The sequence below is a fragment of the Sciurus vulgaris genome (assembly GCF_902686455.1).
Source record: "Sciurus vulgaris genome assembly, chromosome: 8".
NCBI lineage: Eukaryota > Metazoa > Chordata > Mammalia > Rodentia > Sciuridae > Sciurus > Sciurus vulgaris.
This window is the reverse complement of record NC_136468.1, coordinates 101,543,600-101,567,396: the sequence shown is the minus strand read 5'-3', so window position 1 is coordinate 101,567,396 and position 23,797 is coordinate 101,543,600.

The following is a 23,797-nucleotide window of genomic DNA, read 5'->3' as shown; positions in this document are numbered from 1 at the left end:
CCCATCTTGCATCCAGGGCAAGTTGCCCAAGATCACTGAAAAAAATGAGAGAAGGAATTTGGTTTCAAATTAGAATCTCTGACTTCAACTTTCATACAACTTAGGGGCCCTAGTCAGGGGCACTAGTGCAAGGGGTGAGTCCTCCGTGAAGGACAGTGGAGAAGAGTCTTTGCCAGCTCTAGTGCCCTCTCATGGAGAGAGGGCACAAAGCCTGAAGGAGCAGCTGCTATGCTAGTGCCTTGCCAATCTTCTTAAAAAGACAGGATGAGCACCCATATGGTAAAATTGGGGGTTGCTTCCAGCAGTGCCCCCCTGCCCTGTCCCCTTCCCAAATATACATTTTCTTCCAAAGCCTGTCATAGCTTTAGAAACTTCCTACCATTATGTACAATCTTTCCTTTATGGTAAGGCTCTGTCTCCTGAGATACTTATTGTAGGCAATAAGATAAAACTAAAGGAAAACCCTTACCCTAGGTATGTGACTTTGGGTATTTTATACCACTGAGCTTCAATTTTTTGACCTTTAATTTAAGAATAATTTTACCCACCTTGTGAGGCTAAAACAAATCATGAAATAAAGTGGAGCATGCCTAACACAGAAGGTGCAATTCATATTAATTATCACCATTATGCTTATCCATTGTACTATGAAAACTGAGAGCCAAGCTATGAAGGAACAGACATTGGATGAATAATGTTATTCAAAGGAAAGAATTAGTTAATAGAAGTGTAAAAATAACATGGAGTTGCAAGGCTTTAAAGACAGATCTAAATTGTGAGCAGAGGGCCATAGAAGGCAGACCAGAAGAGAAACTGAAGGAAACTGCCCAGTTGAATCTATGAGAAATCTCTCTCCAAATTTCCCTAGGTCTAGTATTTTTGATAGAAACAAATTTTTCATTACCTCCAAAAAAGACCTAGCACCATTCCTTTCAGGACTTGGCATTACTGATATCTGTCTTTAGGAACCCAAATAAAGAAAGCCAGTAACAGAGCTGATATGGGGGACTGGAAGTAGCTGGGAAGGAAACAAGTACCTTGTATAGAAGCCACAAGAGGCATCTTTACACAATCACTCATGCCTCCACTTTTGTTCAGTGAACATTCAGGAGAGACTGTGTGAAAGCTAGAGACAAGCTGATGAAAATCACAGAAGATACTGTCTTCAGGACCATCTAGTAGGGGAGACTGACAAAATAGGTAGGCACTTATCCAGAGCAAAACATACTATGGCCAGTCAGTATAGTAAGGGGAGTCAGAAATGGAACCCTTACACAGCATTGATAGGTCAGAGAAAGGACCTTGATTCTAAAAGAATAAATACTGGATATCAGGAGTGAGAGGCCAGGGGCGCCTTTCATGAGATGGAGCAATCATGTGTGAAGGCTTGGGTGTGGGTGTGACTGAGTACACGGGTGGAACTGTGAATGAGAGGCAAGTCAGTTTTTATGGCTGGAACCAAGCATGAAAGAAGCAAGAGAGGTGGAAAATAAGACTGAATAAATGAGCAGGGAGCAGCTTGGGAAGGCTCCTGTGGATTCAGCCCAGGGGTGTGGCTTTGCACAGTGAACATGAGTACTTGCTCCTGGCAGACACTCTGCTGAGAGCGGACAGTAGTAATTGCCTGGTGCATTAAGTAAAGAGTTCAGGTCTTTAGTCCAGCATAGTAGTTTAGTTTTTGGTCTTAAAGAAATCACTGTGAAGTCCTAAAATAACCTATTAGTATGACCTGAAAAATAAGTCAGAAACAATAAACAACAGGTAGGCTTGGAACTTGAACCCTGGCCTAGATTCTCACTGGTATCTTAAAGATCTATGTTAGGAGCAACCCAAGTAAGTCCTGATGTTGCTTCACTAAAGAGGATCAAAACCCTTTCCCTGCAACGAGGAAATGCCAGAGTTAAAAGCCAGCTCAAGTTGGCCAACCAACATATATTTATTCTATGGTTGTGAGCAGTGATCTTACTTTAAAATATAACAATAATTCATCTAAGGGAAACATCTTTCAGCAGGAAGTCAAAACTGCATATGTTTTCAGTAAGAAATTTTAGAAGTGGGAAGGCTTGGGGAAAGAAAAGAAATAAAATAAAGAGTGGGGGAAGAGAGGAAGGAAGGAAGGAAGGAAGGAAGGAAGGAAGGAAGGAAGGAAGGAAGGAAGGAAGGAAGGAAGGAAGGAAGGAAGGGAGGGAGGGAGGGAGGGAGGGAGGGAGGGAGGGAGGGAGGGAGGGAGGGAAATCGATTTGTCTGCATGTCTGTATTAAATCTTGGCAAAGTCAGAATGACACAAACATAACATTTGCACATATTCTACATTCCCGACAGAATAGAGAGTACAACAAGGAAGTTTCCCCATTCCCCAGGGTTTAATGGAAATCCACAAATGTCAAGGAATCAAGGGGTTCTATCCCAAAAGATATGATGGTCTACCTATTGAAGGTGAACCTGTAATATTCAGTGGGATTCATCCACAGGTTAGTAGGAGGAGTTACTGCAGGGTTTCACCTGATTTCAGGCCCTGCTATCTTTCACCAAATTACTTTGAATCAAAGATGAAATGATACATTAATAAGAAAATTTCCTTTTGTAAATCTCTTTAAGCACAGACATGCTTTTCAAAAGGCTAATTACTCGCAAACACCTCAACATGTGGGTTAACAATTATTTCAATATAAAATTAATAAAAAATAATTTACACTATACTAAAATCAGCTTCTAAGAGAGATGCTAATGGAAATGATTCTTGAATTTAGCTTGACTGATCGTAAGACAGAAAATCACTAAAACTGCCTTAGAAAGAAGGTATTTCTCATATGCCTGTGCAAGAAAAATAGGATATCAGGAATCTCATCTGTGTGGGACATAGGTTTGAGAAAACCAAGCATCTAGGATTTATGGAAGAAAAGGAATTAAAGGACCAGGACCAGATGGTTTGATAACCAGTTTAGCTCCTTGTGTTTTCAGTGGCAGGAATTTACTAGAAGTTTTTCAAAACTCTCCTATTAAGGTCCCCTGAAATTTCCCTCTGTATTTCCTAACTCCTGTTTTTACCTACTTCTTTTATTTCTAGTTCAGTGATTTATTTCATAATTCATTAGAAAATCTAGAAACATTTCTATTATACTAAAATAACATCTTTTAAAAGACTATCTTACAAGAAAATTATCACACACACACACACACACACACACACACACACACGTGCCAATTAGCTGATGATGGGAGGCTGGAAGGGGCATTTGGGAAGCTGCCTTATCCTGGTCTGTTCTGCAGACTGGAAGAAATCTCACCCTGGAGCTCCCAGTCTGAACATGAGCCTCCTCAGTGCCAGCCTTAGCAAAGTATGGATCCCTGCAGATCTAGGACTTGATACCATCAATTTTAGTCAACATCAATTTTAGAATGCTGAGACTTTGAATCCCAAGGGTCAGTTGTATTCTCAATAGGAATACAGTGCTTGCATTATATTTTAGAGATTATTAAGTAACTCTCTCAAATGTGATGGGAGTTAGGTTAAAATTGTGCAGAATAGTTTTTAACCATTATTGGAGAGAAGAAGATTCATGATCTCTGGGGAAACCTCCTTTGAAGAAGCATTAACAGAGCCTATGAAGGAGAGAAAGAATTGGATTGGTTGAAGAAAAATGAGTGTGCTCGGAAAGGGTATGTAAGTAGAAATAGGGTTTATGACAGTGTTGGGTATAGAGGAAACTGCCTAGTTTGGCATGAAGCAGAAGTGGGGATAGAAAAGAGGAGGGGAGAAGGAGAGGGTAGAGAAGGGGAGGGATGAGGAAGCACTGGGTATTTCAATGGAGCAAATTATATTCCATGCATGTGTGATTATCAGAATGAATCCTGCTATTACGTATAGTTATAATGCACCCATAAAACATTGAAAGTATCTTTTGAACATTAGAAGAATCCAAATGGTGAAGGCTAATGAAAGCCAAATAGATGGATTTAGTGTTACTATGGTAAGCAATAGATCACCATTTTAGATTCTTGCACAGAAATTTGGTGTGAGTCAACATCACAAGCCAAATCATTCTGCACAATAAACTGGTTTCTTGAGTAAACTGGAGTTGACCCAAGGCTAATGTACTTTTGGCTTTTCCAAATGGACTCTTATCTGCAATCTAATATGTATTCTATGTGTATAGTCTGCTTTCTCATTAGGTAGAATTTTATTATAGTTTTCTCTTGGTAGCAGAGAAAGATATTTGTCAATGAATATGAAGATCATATAGGCTGCAAATAAAAGGAGTCAGAGACAGTCCTGGATTTTCTGGTTTGGAAAAGAACTAACCTTCATCCTTCTGATTCTAAATAACTGAAAACTATCAGGAAACAAAAATTAAAACCACTAATAAAACCATAAAAAAGATAGGCTCTCCCTGAGTCTTGCAGCCATGGAACAGAGTAACTTCATGTTTTGAAAGTGAATTCTGGAACTGATCATAACCCTCTATAAAGGTGTTTGGCTTGTCCTGAGGAAGAGGCTGTGGGAGAGAACTTGGAGGATTGTCATGAGTGGGACCAAGACAGTGTGCTGCAGGAGTGTCTTAACCCTCATATTTCCAAGAGCCACTGTGACCTTCAGACTGAGCAACTCTGTGTCAGCAACAGGTGCTAGATACACAAATACATGGATTCAGAAATGTCCTTGTTGATGACAGTAACAAAGAGCAACAGAGGAGTTCTGCTTCAAGGGACAGCAAATGTGAATGATTTCTAGGGAGATGTCATCTACGTGGCCAGAAGCAACAGGATCAGGCCCCTATGTATGGTTAAATACCAAGCACATTATTTCCAAATAATTGGGTTCAAAAGGGAAGAAGAAAGAACAATAGCAAGTGAACTTGAATTATTGCCAGTCTGGTCTATAGGTGCTCTCATATCTACTCCCGTCACTACAGGGAGGTCATATTTTAGACTGCATAGCATAATGTGAGTCAACTCAGTTATTAGTTAGCAAATAAACATTAATGATGTGAACTCTAAGTCCATCTTACTGTGTCTCAAGAGTCCTGGGAATCCATAAAGATAAACTCACTAGTAGAATAAATAAACAGAGATGGTGATAATGTCAATAGAGTTAATTGAATAGACTGATGGGAAAACATAAAGTACAAACCAAGGTTTGCAGAAGGTATTTGAAAATTCACTACATTCATTATTAAGAAATTGAGATTATTTAGCAAACAATCCTAATTATCACAAAGTTATTCACTTATACACTTGCATTTAATACTAGAATTTTCCCAGGAATCACACTCTTTCATTTTTACTCATTTGTAATGAATTTTAACTTCTTAAAAGACTGTCCAGAAAATTTTACATAGATAATTTTAAAATATCTAAGGACTTACTATTCATTTTGTGGATAGCTCCTTTCTTTTTTACCTTCTTAAATATTCATTGTGTACAAGTTGAACAAAAGAGAAATAAAATGTAGAGATCCTAGAACTGGTGTTCCTGAACTACAGTTTCTAATACTTGCCTAAGATGTTGTTAATAAAGCAAGTTCAACTGTTTTCTATAAGTGAACCTCTACAACCTGTTGAGATTAGATACTGTGGTTCTAGAAACAGGGTAAGAATTCTGTATTTTAAACAAAAATCCTCAGGTGGACTCTGACCCAGGTAATATAAGGACCACAGTGGAAAAAAATAGCAAGTACTTTTGGGGAAGGGTGGGAGGGCGAGAGAGAGAGAGAGAGAGAGGGAGAGAGGGAGAGAGACAGAGAGAGAGAGAGAGAGGGAGAGGCGAAAAAAAGAGAAAAGAACTTTAGTTAGATAGCTTTACTAGCAATCTATAAAATTTAGCAAGAAAACAGGATAAGAGATGGCTCATTCTTATATTTTCATATCACTATATACATGTCTTTATTATCTCTAAAAATAAGGTAGGAAAACAGAGGTATGGAAAATTGAGTGGCTATTAAAATGATGAAGAGATGTTCGAGTAGGCTGTAGAATAAAACTGCAGTCTACTCTTTCTGGGTCCTTGCTAACTTCACACAACATAAGCTTTGTCCGTAAGTAAGAGTGTAGCTCATCGTATTTCGGTTGACCCCATTGAAGCAGTTCCAGTTATGAACATACTGCATGTGGTAATACATTCTCAATAAGAATAACAGCCTATATCTATAATCCTGATGTCTGGAACCCCATGTTCAGAGCATTATAAAGTGACACCTTCAGATTCCTGAACTGTAACTGAGAAGATTTACTTCATAAAGACTGGCAAGCTGTTTAACTAGTTAGACTTTCATTCTACTTTCTACCTGGAGGAATAGTCTCGTTATGTCCAAGATATTTGTCCATAGTTCTTTGGTTTTGATCTTGACCTAGAGATAAATGGCCAGTAGGAGGAGGACAACAGAAGCAGTCTTCGAATTTTTGCTCATGTATCCAGTGCCTTGGTACCTCAGTACCCTCCAGTAGTTACTGCATTGATTATACACTATTTAGTTATTTGGGCACTTTCTTTGTCCATACCACATAAACATCATTGGTCACAATAACTGCATCTACTAAAAGTACTGCATAGGCAGGCACCTAACTCTCTCAACTGTGATAAGAAGGTGGAACCTTATATATTTAGACCAGGATTGCACTGGAAAATACTTCTGTTGATTTTCATTATCATTAAAGCTGGGATTAATGGGATGCAGGGACTGTGGCATAGGGGTGACTTTCCTCTCTAATAATAGTCAGATGTTTAATTTATTTTAAAAAATAATTGTCAACTACCCCAAACTTGTAGATCTTTTTCTTTCTCTTCACTCGCCCAATAATCTGAAAGATTTCAACTCTGCAAATCAAGTTATTACCTTTTAAGCTTAAATTTAGAGAATGGATAAAGGCATTTTTATCAGTTGCCTAGTTTAAAGATATTTTGACATTTTATTTTGTTTAATGATTATTGTATTTAATTGATCAAAGTAATTAATATAATTAAATTGACTTATTTAATAGTTAAACAAATCCAATGTGAATTAAGTTAATTAATTACAAATTAATTCATTAGATTTATTATTAGTGTTAAATATTTTAAAGTCAATTAAGTTAACATAGCCTGAAGTTAAATGATATTTCACATCGCCTCTTACTTAAGAATGTCCAATAATGCTTTGTTAGTGAATAAAAAACTATTAGGATGAAGAAGACTTTTAATAGTAATTTGCATATTGTGTATTCCTTTGGAAATAATGTCATTTTACAGGACATAAATAAAATGCTTTTCTAGAATCCTCTGTGGAAAAGAAAATTATTTCAGAGTACATACACAACAGATTTGTACAATGTTTTTATATTCAGAATAGTTGGTTTGTGAGCAACAAGGAGAGTGAATACTGAAAATGAACAGATTCCCAATGACATCCTAGAAAAAATTAATTTCATTTTCTACTTGTATTACAGATTTGACAAAAAAATGACTTCAGTGTTACACATCTTAATTTTCAGTATGACATTCAAGAAACCCATGATCCACTTGATAATAACATGCTGGCTTATGGACTGGATGACAGCAATTAGCCAGAGTAGTTAGCAGGGTGGAAAGAGACTTGACTAATTCATTGATAAGATGAGTTGAAGAGTTCTATATTTTGTCATTGTTCAAAATCTATCAATAGGCATGTTTTGTATGAATAACTGGAAAATGTCCTCATATTTGTAATAATGAGAATTTAACACAATGGCAGAATTATGACTCAAAGAAGTATAGATGATTAAGTGAGAGAGTTAAACTAGCAAAAGAAGTGATACTTCTTATAATCAGTTGCAAAAGACCACCTACTAAGTCCTGGCATTTTAAAGGGTTCGAGCTCCATTAAATTAATAGGGGCCATAGCTGCCAGAAAACTTAAGTATAGTCATCCCTCAGTATCTGTCAGGGATTGGTTCCACACTCCACGAGATACCAAAAATCCTCTGATTCTCAATACCTTTACATAAAGTGAGGTAGCATTTACATATAACCAGTACACATCCTCTTCTCTACCTCAAATCATCTCTAGATAACTTAGAATACCTGATACAATATAAATGCTACATAAATACTTATTATAATAAATTGTTCAAGGAATAATGATAGGAATAAAAGTTTGTGGCATGTTCAATATAGACACATTTTTTTTTCTCAAATATTTTTCATCCATAGCTGGTGGAATCTGCAGATATGGGAAAGGGTTATATAGTTCTATCTAGGCTATATACATATAATATGTCCTGGTTAAAATATAACATCAAAATTGAATAAGCAAAATAAAAAAGAACTCTTCTTCACCCTGACCCCCATCCTCACCTCTCACACATATATATTTACCATATTTTCAAAGTACATGTAAGGGAAAATGTCATCATTGTGAAGATTCTTCAACTTTTGGTATATAAGGAATACTTCATTCTTTCCCAGTAAACTTCAAAGATAGATCATAATACAGATTTAGTGGTTATTCTGGTATTTAGACAGTAATTCTTAGAGAAATAGGCATTAAATAAACCAGTTCCCCTAGGAGACATGTACCCAAGAAATTGTGACATGCCTCTCCTCAAAAGTATTCTATATAAATTACTGCATATAGAATTTGCAAGGTATTTCTAGGTTCACTAAAAAGTCAACATCCTATAGCCAAAAACACAAACAAACAAGAACAAAAGACCAAAACCAGAGTAGATAACTGCAAGCAGGGAGTGGTGAGCATGAGCAGCAGGGAGGGGTGAGGTAGTGCTGTAGGCACATTCCTTTATCAGAGACATGATTCCAGGACTAAGCCTTCTGCTGACCTCAAGGTGCAAAAGCAAAACCTGAATCTTTCCCACTAAGCAGAGACCTTCTAAGAGCTAAAATTGTTCCAGGATGATGGCTATGCCTGCCTCCTGGCAGAATAAAATACAAATCATATCTGCAGGAAAGCATCCATAATTTAGGCCTCAAGATTCCCACAGATTAAATTATGTTCAACACACATGATGAAACAAGATACTGTGATTGAGATCAGCAGAAACCACAAACCACGGATCCAAATCTCCCTGAATCTTCTGAATTTTCACATACAAAATATGAAATTTTGATAGCATAACATACTAAAATAACAAAAATAAAATATCACATTGTGAAATAAAATATTATAAAATTATTATGACATGTTTAATGAACTAAAATTTTGAATTTAACAAATGAGCAAGAAAGGAGCAGAAAACTATTTTAAAATGTCTGTACAGGCTTGGGGAATTAAAAAAAATTTAAAACTAAAACATAAATTAAAATTAAAAACTGAGTTTTGAGTTAAATAGGAGTTTACACATAGCTGGGGAGAGAATTAGAAAAATGCAAAATGAATTTCAATAGATTAAACAGAGTGCAAGAAAGAGAAGCAAGGATTTGAAGAACATGAAGGATCAATGGGCACTGATAAAGTTTGGATCTGGAACATCCCACAAAGACTCATCCATTGAAGGCTTGGTCCTTAGCTGGTGGTGTTATTGGGAGTTTGAAGAGGTGGATCACTGGGGACATGCCTTTGAAGAAGGTATATATTGTCCCCAGACACCTTCCTTCCTTCTTTTCCTCCTCCCTCCCTCTCTCTGTCTCTCCTCCCCGTGGGGTGAGCAGCTCTGACACACAATGTATTCCCTGCTATGATGTTCTGCTTCACCAGGGACCTGAAAACAATGCAGCCATCCTCCCATGGACTGAAATCTCTGAAACCAGGAGCCAAAGTAAATCTTTAAATATTTCTTCCTTTAAGTTGTTTTCCTCACAGTGACAGAAAAGGAACGTAAGCACCTAAAAGAATGGCAAGGTTTTATTATCTTTTTGATTAATGTCCAAAAATAGAGATTGAAGAACTGATATTTGATGGAAAATGGCTGGGATTTTGTTTTCAAAACTAAACAAAGATGAACATATATTTATAGGAAGCCCACTATAAAAATAAAAGGGAATGCATACATTTCTATGCATATTGTAAAACTACAGTTATGACGATACCAAGAGAATATCTTAAAAACAGCCTGTGAGAAAATCATCAATGAAAAATATTATTTAGAAATAAAGATATTTTCAGATAAATATCTGGTCATGAATCCTCTTCTGCAATTTTACAATTTCACTCTGCTCTGTATCTTCCTAATCCATCGTCCCACTGCCTTTGGAATCACGGTACAGAGTTCTTTATTTGGTCAGTTCCACATGGCACATTCAATGTCCTCACTTGCTTTATGTGACTGGGTTCTTTGTTGTGGACCTGAAGCAGCTCAATCCCTCACAAATCACCTCTCTCAATTTGAAGATGGCATAAACCAGCTCCCCATTCCACTCTGCTTCTGTGCATTTCTCCTCCATCATGTTCACTCCCTGCTCACTTTCCACACTTCTATATGTGAACTTCCTACAGTTTTTTCTCATTTAGTGCACACTTCAGGCAAATCAGTCTTCTTCTTTCCCACTCCTGTCATCAACTCAGGTGATTTTAGTGTCTACAAGGTCAACACACTCAGTTTCTTCACCTGTCTTTACAGCTATCTTCTTCCTTTATTTTCATTGTATTTTTCCTGATCATTTTCAGGACCCTGAAAGTTGGCACATCCTTATATTTTGTGCCGTGGACACTTTCCTTGCATCACCTTCTCTCAATCATGATCTTGTTTCATCTTACCCCCTGGACAAAACCCTCAAAATCATCTCTGCTTCTTTGCTGGAGGTAAATCAAATAATTTGCATACTGAATTATTTAAAAATTCAAGATTTCGACTCAGAATTGGATGTCATCCCCACTTTAGGGAGTGATGGTTAATGCCACCCTTCCCTACAGTGGCTATTTCTACCCTCTCTCCTTACCTCAGGCCCTTGATTTCCATAGGTGGTCTTGCTCCCACTTTGCTGAAAATTAGATACTTTCAGTTGACAAAAGCTCCTTTCCCTTTGCATCTGTTTCCTTCCTTTTGTCAACATAGTTTGGTTCACACACATGATAATAAAGATCACTTCCTTTACAGCATCCTCCAGGGGTACTGATTTCCACAAACCTGTGATGGAATGGTTTCCCTTCCAACTCAGCACAATTTGGCTGGATAATTTAACTCCCCTTAAAATTTCCAATTATCATTTTTATACTGATAGTTGCAAATTCTGGGGGGGAGGTACCTGAGATTGAATTTAGGGGCACTCAACCACTGATTCATATTCCCATTTCTATTTTGTATTTTATTTAGAGACAGGGTCTCACTGAGTTTTTTAGCACCTTGCTTCTGTTGAGGCTGGCTTTGAACTCACAATCCTCCTGCCTCAGCCTCCTTAGTCACTGGGATTACAGGCATGTGCCACTGGGCCTGGTTTGATGGTTCCAAATTTATATTTTAGACATGCTATATTTTGAATCTTAAGTGTTCCTCAAAGGTCCTAGTGTTAAAGCTTCAGACACCAGTGGGAGTTGGTGGAATCTTTAAGATGGGAGACTTAGTAGGAGGTCTTTAGGTCATTGGGGGACTGCCCTTCAATGGACTAGTGGAATAGAACCCCCCCACCCCCTTCTCTCTTTTGCATCCTGGTCAGTCTTTCAGTAGCTTTCTTTCTGCATGCACTCCTGTCAAGATGTGCTGCCTTGCCACAGGGCTAAAAGCAATGGAACCCACTGATCACATAATGAAGCCTTAATACTGAAAGCCAAAATAGAGCTCTTCAATTTGATTCAAATTGAATCAAATACCTGATTATCTCAGGTATTTGTTATAGTCACAGAAAGCTGACTAACACAAGGCTAAACCTCCACATCTTGATATTCCTGTGACATAGTTTGCTCTAAGGATACTAATCTACTAAAACAAACAGCTCAAAATCTGTGCTTACTATTTTCTCCTCCAGGACCCTCTTCCTCCTTGTCCCCTTCTGCTAGGGTTTAAACATGTCTCCTAAAGTTCATGTGTTAGAAACTTAATCCCCATGTAACAACGTTGAGAGGTGGAACTTTTAAGGGTGATTAAATCATGAGATCTTTGCCCTTCTGAATAGATTAACATCGTTACTGTGGGAGTAGTTTCCTTATTGTGAGAGTGGGTTTGTTTATATCAAGTTCAGCCCTTCTTGCTCTCTCACACTCTCTTGAATCCACTTAATGATTTTCTCAATGCTCTGAGGCAGCAAAGGCCCTCAACAGATGCTAGTGCCATTCTTATGACTTTTCAGCCTCCAGAAATGTGAGACAAATAAATTTCTGTTCATTGCAAATTAGTCTGTGGTAATCTATTATACAAGCATAAAATGAACTAAGTTATCTTTTCTCACTGCATAACAACAATTCCTGTTTATTTGTTTGTTTGTTTGGTATTGGAAATTGAACTCAGGGGCTCTTAGTCACTGAGCTTTTTTACTCATTTGATTTTTGATTTTGAGACACTGTCTTGCTAAGTCATTGAGACTGGCCTTGAACTTGTGATCCTCTTGCCTCAGACTCTTCAGTAGCTGAGATTGCAGCGTGCTTCACCTTGTCTGGCTTACAACTCCTATTTCTGAGGCGCTTTCTTTAGTCACACACATCTAAGTCATTAACCTCTTCTGTTAGGTTCTCCTGAAATTGCAGCACCCTGTGAGCAAATCACTCACCCCCATCCACATGACCTGCTCATGACCTGCATTCCTCACCAGACTGGGATAGGAATCTAGGGATGAAAAGAGAACACTGAGTCTCAAAAAAGAAATGCCCATAAACCATTGGTATGCAGAATGAACAACTCATGAGCAACTCAGCCTGTGTCCTTGTTGCCTTGTCCTTGCCCACAGGTTGCTGACTAGCTGTTGAGAAAGCCTCAAAAACTGCAAGATAACCACACGGCATCTGGAGGAACCAGTTCTTTAGAGATAATGTGAAATTAAAGAATATGGTGACCAAGAAATGAACTTAACCTCATTATAACAGTAAGATACACTCCTGGGTGGAGATTTAAGATACTAATGAGACATGTGATAAAATAAGCAGCAGGATTATAAAATGTGAGAGCAATGTGCAAGCATAAGGAACTGGTCCCAAAGTGTATAAGCCTGTCCTGACTCCATGTCTACTTCAACCTCCTATCTACTGTCATTCTTAAAATGTTAAAACCCCAGACCAAGAGAAGGTGACTTGCTGTATCTCTATGATCGCCCACGTGCCCATTCTCCAACATGTATTTTTTTCCTTTTTATAAATCACTTGCTCTGCTAGTTATAACTGATGTATCCTTAAAGTCTTTCCTGCAACACTGTTAAGAATCTTGAAGATCCAAGTAGCAGTTTCTTCCACTTCTGGAGACCCCCTCTGACACACCTCCCTACCCCATGATAACACGATAACAGTACCCTAAGCTATTCTGGGTTTAGCATGTGCTCCGTTGGAAGAACAACTTAGCCTTCATAGTAAGTGTCCCACTGACATTTTGAAGGCAATGGATAAATGAGGGACTAAATAAGCCTACTAGCTGTATGGCTTTCACACCAGAAATTGACCCAAAGTTATCAGAATTCACTATTTTATAAAACAGGAAAATTAATCATTTCTTATTTCTGATAAGAAAAGAGTTCTTGTGACAATTAAATGAGTTAAACCATAGGTAAATGTTTTGTGAGTAGCACAACTGCTTTACAAATATGAGGTGAAATTCATAACTACTAATATGCCTTTGTAAGAGATGAGATTGTTTTTCCATAATACCATGCATTGTGATGACACCATCATTTTTAAAGGCCTCAACTTTGATGCTATGTAGAAAGAAGTTGCAAAACTGGACCACAGAATTATTCCATAATTAACTTTTCAATTTACATTTTCCCAGAATTTTTATTGATTAATTTTGAAAACTGTGTCCTACAAATCACAGTAGAAATAAACCCCATGTGTAAGTAATTAATGGTTACTTTTTTTTTAATGGCTATACAAGAGATTTTAGGCTTTGTAAGAAAAATATCAATTACTTTAATTAAAAAAGTAACTACAAGGTAAACCTATTATAAATAAAAATCTGAAGGAATAAATTTTATGTTTGCCAAATCATATCTATTTTATGATGTGGTTATCCTGAGAGTTATTGAGAAACTACTTAATTCTTTGCAGTTTTAATTTAATGGATTGTGAATTTTAGGTCACAATTTCACAACTGATACTGATTCTATTTATTCTATGAGTCACTTGCTTGCATCTGTTGTTAACAATCTTTTCATATGATGTTTTTCATTTCTTTCCATTAAAACATCCTATGATGAGGAAAATTTAAAACTAAAATTGCACATGAAAGGGATTAGTGAATGCCTGAATATCTGTTATAAGAATAACAAAATATATCAATAATCACTTTTAATCAGATTATTGAGTGTGTGGAATTCTTGTCTTATATACAGCTCCTTTCCTACAGCATTTAGTGAGGAAAATCAACTTTGGAGCTTTCATGGAGTTCATAATTGATGAGGGGAATGAATTAAATCAGTTTTTAAATAATTATACTTCAGAAAAGGTATAACTAAAATAGTTTGGGGTGAAGAATGACCAGTAATTCTGCCTGAAGAATGAAGTCTTAAGAAGTGCTTACTTTTAAAATGACTACTGAAGGAAGAACAGGCATTTTTAAATGTATTAAGAAAAAGAATTCTAGATATAGGAAGTATCTAGAATTAAGGTATGAAGGCGTGGGACAATGTGATATGTACGTAAAGACAAACAAACTGCTATGCCTATGGCAGTAGTTCTCAAACTTCAGTGTATACAACTGATCATGTGGCAGGTCTGTTAATCAGCTGATTCTGTAGGTGTGTACAATGTGGGGCTTGAGAATTTGCATTTCTAAGGATTTTCTAGGTGAGTTGGTTGGGTTTGCTCTTGTTTTACAACTACTGGACTAGAAACCAGTTGAGCTTTAGAAGACCAGGTAAAGAAGAAAAAAAAAAAATGTATATCATAACCAAATTATAAAGATACAGGATATATATATGCTTGGGAATTTTTAGTTTGTTTTCAGATAATAGGGAAATGAAGAGTTGAATCTATATTTTAAAACGAATTGCAATAAAAAGAAGCTGGAAGCCATTGAGATGAAGGCTTCAAGGTGATAAAAACAGATTAGATGGAAAAGTCATCAAGGACGTACCACTGACAGAATCTCTTAACTTGTTGACTTTGGAAAATGGGAGTAAGAAAGCAGTTTTGTGTTTTGGCACTGGTAACTCGCCTCAGGGGTATGGGCATTCATTGAGTGACTAAGAAGGTTTATGGTGAGTGCCCAGGGCAAGGAGACTAAGACTACATTAGGATTGACTTCAACGTGCTGCAGCAAACTCAATAATAGGACCCAAGGAGTTATTTGCCAAATTATTGGAAGGAGAAGTTTGAGGGTTATGTGTGTCAGAAATAAGGAAAGTCAAGAGGAAAATTCCTGGGTGAGATTTCTCAGGGAAGTATTGTGAGCAGGTAGATGAGGCAACTAAGAAAGAAAATCTGAGAACAACCTAAAAATAAGAGGAAAGAATCCAAGGCAAGGTTGCAGAACCTAGAAATATCCAAATGTTGAGAAAATATATCTGTGCTTAACATTTTACAACAAAACCAATTTTCCTTTGCTTTCTGTCCTTATAGTTTGGGGAATTTTCCTGAAATCTGGCATCACGGTACTTCTTGTTTAAATACTGATAGGATAATCTAAGTGTTGGAGACTTTCCACAATGTATTCTATTCAAAAAGAGGAAAATTCAAGTATGGGCTTAATAATCAATTATATTAATTTTAATATAATTAATAATTATTAACATTTTGTTTTTCATCTATTTCAATGAAAAGTAAAACTTAAAAACAAATAACTTCTTTTTCCTATTTCACCTTTCAAAGTCATGAGAAACATGGGGTTTTGATTTATTTGAGCATTTTTAGAGCTCATCTAATTATATATTATACAAGAAATTTAGTAGAATGCTAAAACCAGACTCTGGGATTTATTAAGTTTTTTCTTGATGATTTGAAAATGTCCAAAGGAATGAGCATCTGATCACTTCAGGAAGTCTGGTGATAACATGAGAGAATTATTCACTCAGAACGAAAGCTCCAGAATGTGTTTGGAGCAGTTGGAAGCAGATACAATTACATCAGGTAAAGTTCTTTTATGTCTGCCGGAGTTGCTTCGAGGTGAAAGAGAAAATGCAGAAACTTGGGGCTCCAGATGGCAGAAGAGCTATTTTTGGGCCAATAGAAACTTATATTTGGTTGGGGCACTTAACAGAATGAGTAGCAGAAATGTGTTGAAAAAGTAATTTAATACCTGTGTTTGAAAGAGTTCAGCTTGGGGCAGATGGGAGCAGGTGCCACAGGATCAGCCTAGGTCAGCCAGCAACTAGAAAAACAGGGAAAAGAGCAAATATTGTAGTGACAAGTTACTCAGGAATGTTGGTTCTCCCTAATTCTTGTTGAGATATTTATAAGAAAAAAGTGGAGTCACCAATATACATAAAGTTTCATTCTGTCCTGGAAAAAAAAGAATTCTTTGTAAGTCAATATTTAGAATATAAGATTCATTTTCCAAGGGAATTGTTTTCAGTTGAAATGGTGGATAGACTTCCAGGATAATTTTCAAAAATCTCCTTTAATAAAATCAGATCTATTCAACTATGATATTGAAGTCAAGTTCCTGGAAGCAGGAACCCTCGAGTCCATGAAGAGGAGAAGGAAAAGTGAAAAAGGAAAAGTGTTGTTTCTTAGCCAGGTGCAGTTCTTTGGAAATAAAAGCAATGTAGAAAATCTCAGCTTTCAGTGTCACTTTTCAAAGTCCATAAGAATAGCTTCAAACTTCCCCAAGACTACCTGCTGACCACCCCACCTCCACCCTTGGCACCAAGTCTGCCCTTCTTGCCTGTTACAGCAGATTTAGGCTTGACCTCTCTCCCATTCTGTGCACAATTTCCTTCTCTCCAACGAGAGAAGTGAAGTCCATGGGCTACTGTGATAGAGCTGAGGGCACATGAATGTGAAGTCAAAAGATCTGATTTGATTTGCCTCATACTAAATTTTGAATTTTAGTGTCATGTCAAATCTTTTGATTCTGTTTACACACTAAAAACAACGTTGTGAATAATTTTAACATCACAGGATCAGGGTGAAAAACTTGATGAAGAAATATCGACGTAAAAATGATTTGAAAGTTGAAAATGGAGTGGTACAAAATTTATGTTGTTAGTGCCATTACCTACTTCCAGTTCGAGAAAAAAGGAGTTGATTGGACTAAATTATCCAAATGTGTGAATTTCTAAAGAGCCTCCTCTAAGGATATGAAGCATGAATTTCTTTAACAGCTTTGTCTTTCACCAGAATAAATATCTAACTAATGGAATTTTAGGAATAAAATCAAATGAAGTGAAAAAGAAAGCGGAGGTATTTTTAGCCATTGGCACCCTCCCAGGAAGTACACCCATGGAGTCATGAAATCCCTCCCTGCAAAATATTGGAGCAGTTACACCTACCCCTGCTTCTTTAGAAAATATTATGAGGAAGTTTGTTAATGTATATGAAAGTATTTGGAATCCTTAGGAGTATTTGAGCTATGTCACTGTTATATTCAAGTGCTACAAATTGATCACACATTAAAAATCAGATGCCTATAAAGTCCAATTAAATATTTTATTCAGCTCTAATATTAACATGCATGGCTCTGATTTTATAGTAAACATTATTGCAAGAGGTTTCTAGTGGTTGGATGATTATTTTTATGCTTTATTAATTTAACCAGGGATAGGGTTGTCATCAAGTCAGCCTAGAACAAATTATGCTTCTGTTAGGCAGAGTGTTTAAAATTCGTGTCTTATAGAACCACAGAGACATTATTTCCATTCTTCCTGTACTTCTTTCCTCATCATAAGAAAAGAAAAATATAAAAATGATGGGGTACTTTAGGAAAATCTAGTCTCTTTGGGGAAAACAGAAAATCCAAACTGGTTTGCAAGGTAATAGTACCAAAAAGTAAAGGGGAAAAAGAGTGATTTGCCAAGACCGCAAGAAGTCTGTTTTAAAGCTAAGTTGCAACAGGAAGGAAGCTGTGATTTCAAATAGGGCTTTAAAGTTAAGGATCCAGTCCAAACTCTATTAGGGAGCAGATTCTATTGTGACGGTAATGACATGTTGCGTGGGAAGTAGTGGTTTTACTTGGAATGGAGAGAGAAAGAAATTTGCTGTGATTGATGTACCATATGAGGGTCAAACCACAAAATCACTGACTTGCTGACTGTCCAACTCAGTGAAATTGGGTTGCTTATTTTCCTAAGAATTCTAAGTTTTGTATATATGCATGTGTGTTTATGGACTACTTCATGAGTTGATCACATTTTCTTTTGGTGAGGGCATGTTATAGTTAACATTAGAGTCACAGTCTATGCGTTTATGATGGGTCACCACTCCAAATTAGAACCATCTACCTCACCAGTACAATGTAAGACCACCCAAGTGGTCTTTCATGGTTGCACTAAGTTTCCTACATCTTAGCAACAGCCTGTTGAAGGTAGCTAGTGGGAGATTATGTATCACCAATCCAAGTGTATCACAATTTGGCTTGAGATACAATTAAATAAATTTGAAGTCCCGTTATATTCAGAGAGTTTATAAAACATCACCAGAACCTTCAAGAGAACAAAATATCTTTTTTAACATTTCATATTTATTTTAACCTTTCCAAGCCAATTAAAGTATATGAACACATTTGAAGGTGAGCCATACCACTAGCTGGCACTTTTGAAGGATGCTCCTGGATATCCTTTCTTAGGAAGCAGGTGATTTAATAAAGAAAGTGCCAGCATTTTTCTAAAGAACCATCACCACCAGCTCTGCTGTTCTCAAGAGAGTAGGAAAGAAGTTAAGTTTCTCAGTCCAAGAGATCTGAATTTTGCCAGGTATCCTAAAGTCTTGGCAAAATGAAAGACCCTGCAAAGTAAAGAAAAACAAAGATCACATTTTCCTTTCTGGGGAATATAGCTATGGTTTCAGTTAAAAAAGAAAAGTTACTATATATAAAATATCTTGTCTTCTCAAAAGGACTTAAAATTAGATCTAAGACTCTTTCAACTTTTCCCAACATTCTTAGTAATCCACTTTTTCTTTATCAGCTCTTAAAGAAGAACCCATTTCAGAATACCCTGATCTAGTTTTTTTTGAAACACCACAACAATTTCTTTCAAAATAATTTGAAACAGGCAACAATATAATGAATTATAATGGAATAAAAAAGCAAGAAGTCTGAAAATCTAATATGTCTTTAATTGATTTTAATTTCTTTAGAGGCATGAAAAACAGTGGAGAGCTTGCTGTTTAGTATTTAATGAAACAAAGCAATCATCTTGAACTTTTCAGTTTTCTGTTAATACATTTTGAATTTGAAAAGCTTGAAAAATGTTTAATAGCTCAGATCATCTTTCTCAACCAGAGTTCCTCATCTGAACCACAGAATACAGAAAATGAGTTGAATGATAATTTTCTCAAATTCTACCAAAGTTGGTAAAATCTTGGGCTATTTCCATCACAGAGTAGAAGTTAATTCATTACACGCAATGCATGACATGTGGCCTGACCACTTACTCTTCTCCTAGAGTTATATTTTTTTTAATTTTGCAGGGAACTTGTATTTTAACTCACTTACTCATTGTGTTCACCCAAGGCATTATTTTAAATGCAACATGCCATTATGATACACTGAGTACCCATTATCATTTAATATGTGCACTTTCCTCATCTTTTTTATATAAGATACTCAAGCTCTGTATCTAAACCAGCACCAAAACAAAGGAGTGACAAATTGGGAGTGCTTTAGTTATTGGATCCTCTCATCACTTCTACCCCTAGTGACTGTCATTAGCCCTCCGCTTTTTTCATATGAACAATTTTTTGATGAATCTCATGAAAAACTAATGGTTCACAGGTTGTTGCCAATAACCAGATATGTTAAACTCAAGCAATAGGCTTTGCTGAATTGCAAGAAACTGAGGTCCTATCTCTCCTGTAATCACCATATTATGAAAACAAATAGTTCATTAGTTAGTGGTTTCCTGACTCTGTAGAATTAAGTCAGCCCAGGCACAAATAATTCACTGGTGTCCACGTTTCTAAAACATTAATAACTTGGTAACCGCAAGAAAAAACTTCTCTACTACGGAAAGACTGTATTTCTTTATAAAATCTGGTTCAGTTAATGAGTGTTAGTCTTGGGCAGTAGAATTCCTTTTGGGAAAGAAGCTAAGGAAACCATAACTTTCAGTATGTATCAAAAAAGACTATCAACCCTTGAACTATGGATGCAATAAAACAAACTTGCTCAAGAACCAAAATGCAAAGAGTCAAAATTTAAAGAGGGAGAAATGAAGGATGAAGGTGACAGTGTTTAAATTATAAGATGTTTTTATTTATGGTTTGGAGATGAACAAAAATGTTTTGTTTGTAGTTTGATTTGGGGACATACATCACAAAAGAAAATATTTTGAGGAAACTTCTAACTTGGCATTAATTTCTTAGAACCCTGGATAACAAACAAAATAGAACAGAGAGAGACATGTGGAAAACAATCCCCTGCACTAAATCTAAAATCAGAGCAAGACAATGCATCACCATTTTAAAACATCTAGGAAATGATTCCAAGGAAGCATGGGGTCCTCCGTGGAAAATTGAACTCCAGAGTCATTTTGAAAAGAATTAGCCAGGGAAATTCAGAGTTTAGGCTGAAGCCCATTCCTGCTAACATGCTGACTATAAGAATTTTCTAAAACAACAGATTTTACACTCTTTTCACAACCTTCCCTCTAATCATAAAAGGAGAAACATCAAAAAGATTAGAAAATTGGTTAACCCAAACTCATTAAAATTGGATACTTTCAAAATTGCTAAACCGTTTCTTGCACTCAGGTTAAATAACACGGACAAAGAACCAATATTAAGCAGTTTTTCAAGTTAAAATTTTCTAATTTTAAAGGTAGAAATTTTATGACACCATAATTAAGGGAAAGAATCTTTAGCTCTAAGTGATCTCCCAATATTGTATTTTATGAAGATCTGTGGCTATCCTACAAAGGTAGTCCTATATCCCATGAAAGAATGAGATAACTAATCAGTTCTATTCAGGAATCCAAGAAGGGTTTATGTATTATGACTTTTATACTCTAGCCAAAGCTACAGAGGTATGAAGACAGAACTGAGAAGCATTATAGATGAAAGACCTGACATTGTAAAACCCAAATGACAGCAATTCACTGTTTTTTCTGAGGTTTCAACCAGGCTAAGTAAAAGCTTTGGATTACTTATTGTCATTGTGAGGTCAAAAGAGAAAAGGTGTAAAGGCAGTGAAAGAAGACAGATTATTCAAAGAGTAGACAAATAACAGCCTGTTTATCATATAAAGGCGACTTTGAGGGCACCCTTGTTTTTACATAGAAATGGATAATTGCAAATTTAGGTGGCTGTTAATTTTAAAAATAAGCCTCATAAGCTTACTTATATCTCATTTTAAGAGAGCATGGGGCAAAATCATCTAGTTGAATAAGAATGCTACATCTGACCTTACCCTAAGTTCATCTTAAAATCTGCACTCCATAGGTATTTGCAATGTGTTTATAATATCAGAAAATATATAAAGGAACAAATATTTTGAATCAAGAATCTATACTATGAGAAGAAGATGCACTTAAAGAGTATAACTCTCTAATTGCTATAGTTTATCATGTAGATTCATATGAGGTTTTCACTATAATTGATTTATATCAGAAAAACAGTTGTAGAGCTAGAATCATACAGCAGAAGAGAATCTGAAGATTATGAAATAACTGTGGCCTTACAAAGTACACCAGTTGATCTCACATGATTCATTTCTATGGTAAGGCCACTATGAAGGGATTCATATTTAAAGAAGCACAGATGCTCAACTTATGGAAATTATTTGTGCTAAGCGTTAATTTCAGATTTCCATATCCATCACTGCAGAAACCAAATTATTCAAGTAAAAGTCAGTAGAGCATAAAGGAAAGTAGACACTCATTCTTTGACTCCCAATTCACTAGAATCATCAAGTTCATGCAGTAGAAACAAGCAAGAACTGCTAGTCTTGATTTCCTTTGCATTTGAAGAATCTGGAATAAGGGTGGAAACCCAAAATGTAGCAGAAACGGTGAAAATCTTTGAAGATTATCAATTTTGAAGATATAAACTAGATGGTGGGTATAGTAGTGAAGAAAATGTATCTATATAATAACAATGCATGTAATGGTTTATTTTGTGCACTTATATTTTATTCAGATAATCATTAATGCTTTCCAGTTGCAGAAAAATATATTAATAAATTATACTTATTCATTACATGGTTCCAGAGTTTTTAATACCCTTTAAGTATATCCTTAAAAAAATGGAATATTTCATTGCAAATTAATAGCAACAGTTCCAAAATGTGAATGAATAAATAAAAAACAAAACTATTTTATATGACTACACAACTATTGTAACATTTAAAGCTGAAAACTTAAATAGGTAAATATTTTTGGCACTTTAAAACAGAATTTGAAATTCCACTTCTGGTTTTGGCAGATTCCCTTGTATCAGACACCTCAAAACACATACTTGAAACATCGAAGTGTCTCCAAAGCAAGAAGACTTGATGGAGCAAGACCCTAGAAAAAAGTGAAACATGGGGAAGTTCAATAATAAAGATTATTGTTCCCCTTGAAGCATTTGTTTATTCTTAAGTGAGAGGCTATGAAACAGAGAAGTACAACGGGAGTTTTCAGTAGACTCAGCAGTATGAGAAATCAAAATCAGAGTTCAAGGTCAACTGAGGAATGAGTGCACTGATGATTTTCCCAGGCTTTTGTACAGGACACCTTAGGAACTAGGAGTAAGTTAAAGAAAAGTGGACAGGATACATTCACCAAGCTGGACCATGTACATGGCCATAAAACAAGTCTTAAAGAATTTATGAAAACTGATATCATCCAGAGTATATCTTTACAATTAGAAATTAATATCAATAAAATATCTAAGGAAAACCTCAAAATGGAAAATTAAATAGTATATATAGCTTTAAATAATCTATGGGAAAATTGATAACAAGATAAATTAGAAAATACTTTGAACTGAAAGATAATAAAAGTACAATATATCAAATCTGTAGAATGAAGATTAAGCAGAGCTAAAAAGGATTTTATTGTTTAATATTGATTTTAATTGCTTTAAGCACAGATGCTCTTTGACTAATAATGGTGCTACATCTCAGTAAACCCATCCTAAGTTGAAAATATTACGTTGACAATGCAGTTAATACACTTAGCCTCCAAAATATCAAAGCTAGCCTAGCCTAACTTAAACATACTCAGAACACATACATTAACCTATAGTTGGGCAAAAATACAAAGCCTATTTTATGAAGTGTTGAATATATGATATAATTAAATGAATACTGTTTTGAAAGTGAAAAATAGAATGGTAACATGACTACACTCTAGCATGATCATAAAATTGAAAAATTGTAAGCTATGTTATAGTAAATTGAGGACTGTACTTGTATTAGAAAAAAGTTTAAAATCAGTGATCTTAAAATTAATTAATTAATTAAAACCAGTGACCCCAGGTTTCACTATAAGACACTAGAAAAGCAAAAAAAAAAAAAAAAAAAGAAGATAGAAGGAAGGATAATAATAAATAATGTAAACAATGGACAAAAGAAAAAGCTGGAGGATTCATGATATATAATCTCAATATTCATTATAAAGTTACAGCAATCAAGACTTTGTGGCACTGAACTGATATAATGATTGACAAATTCAGCAA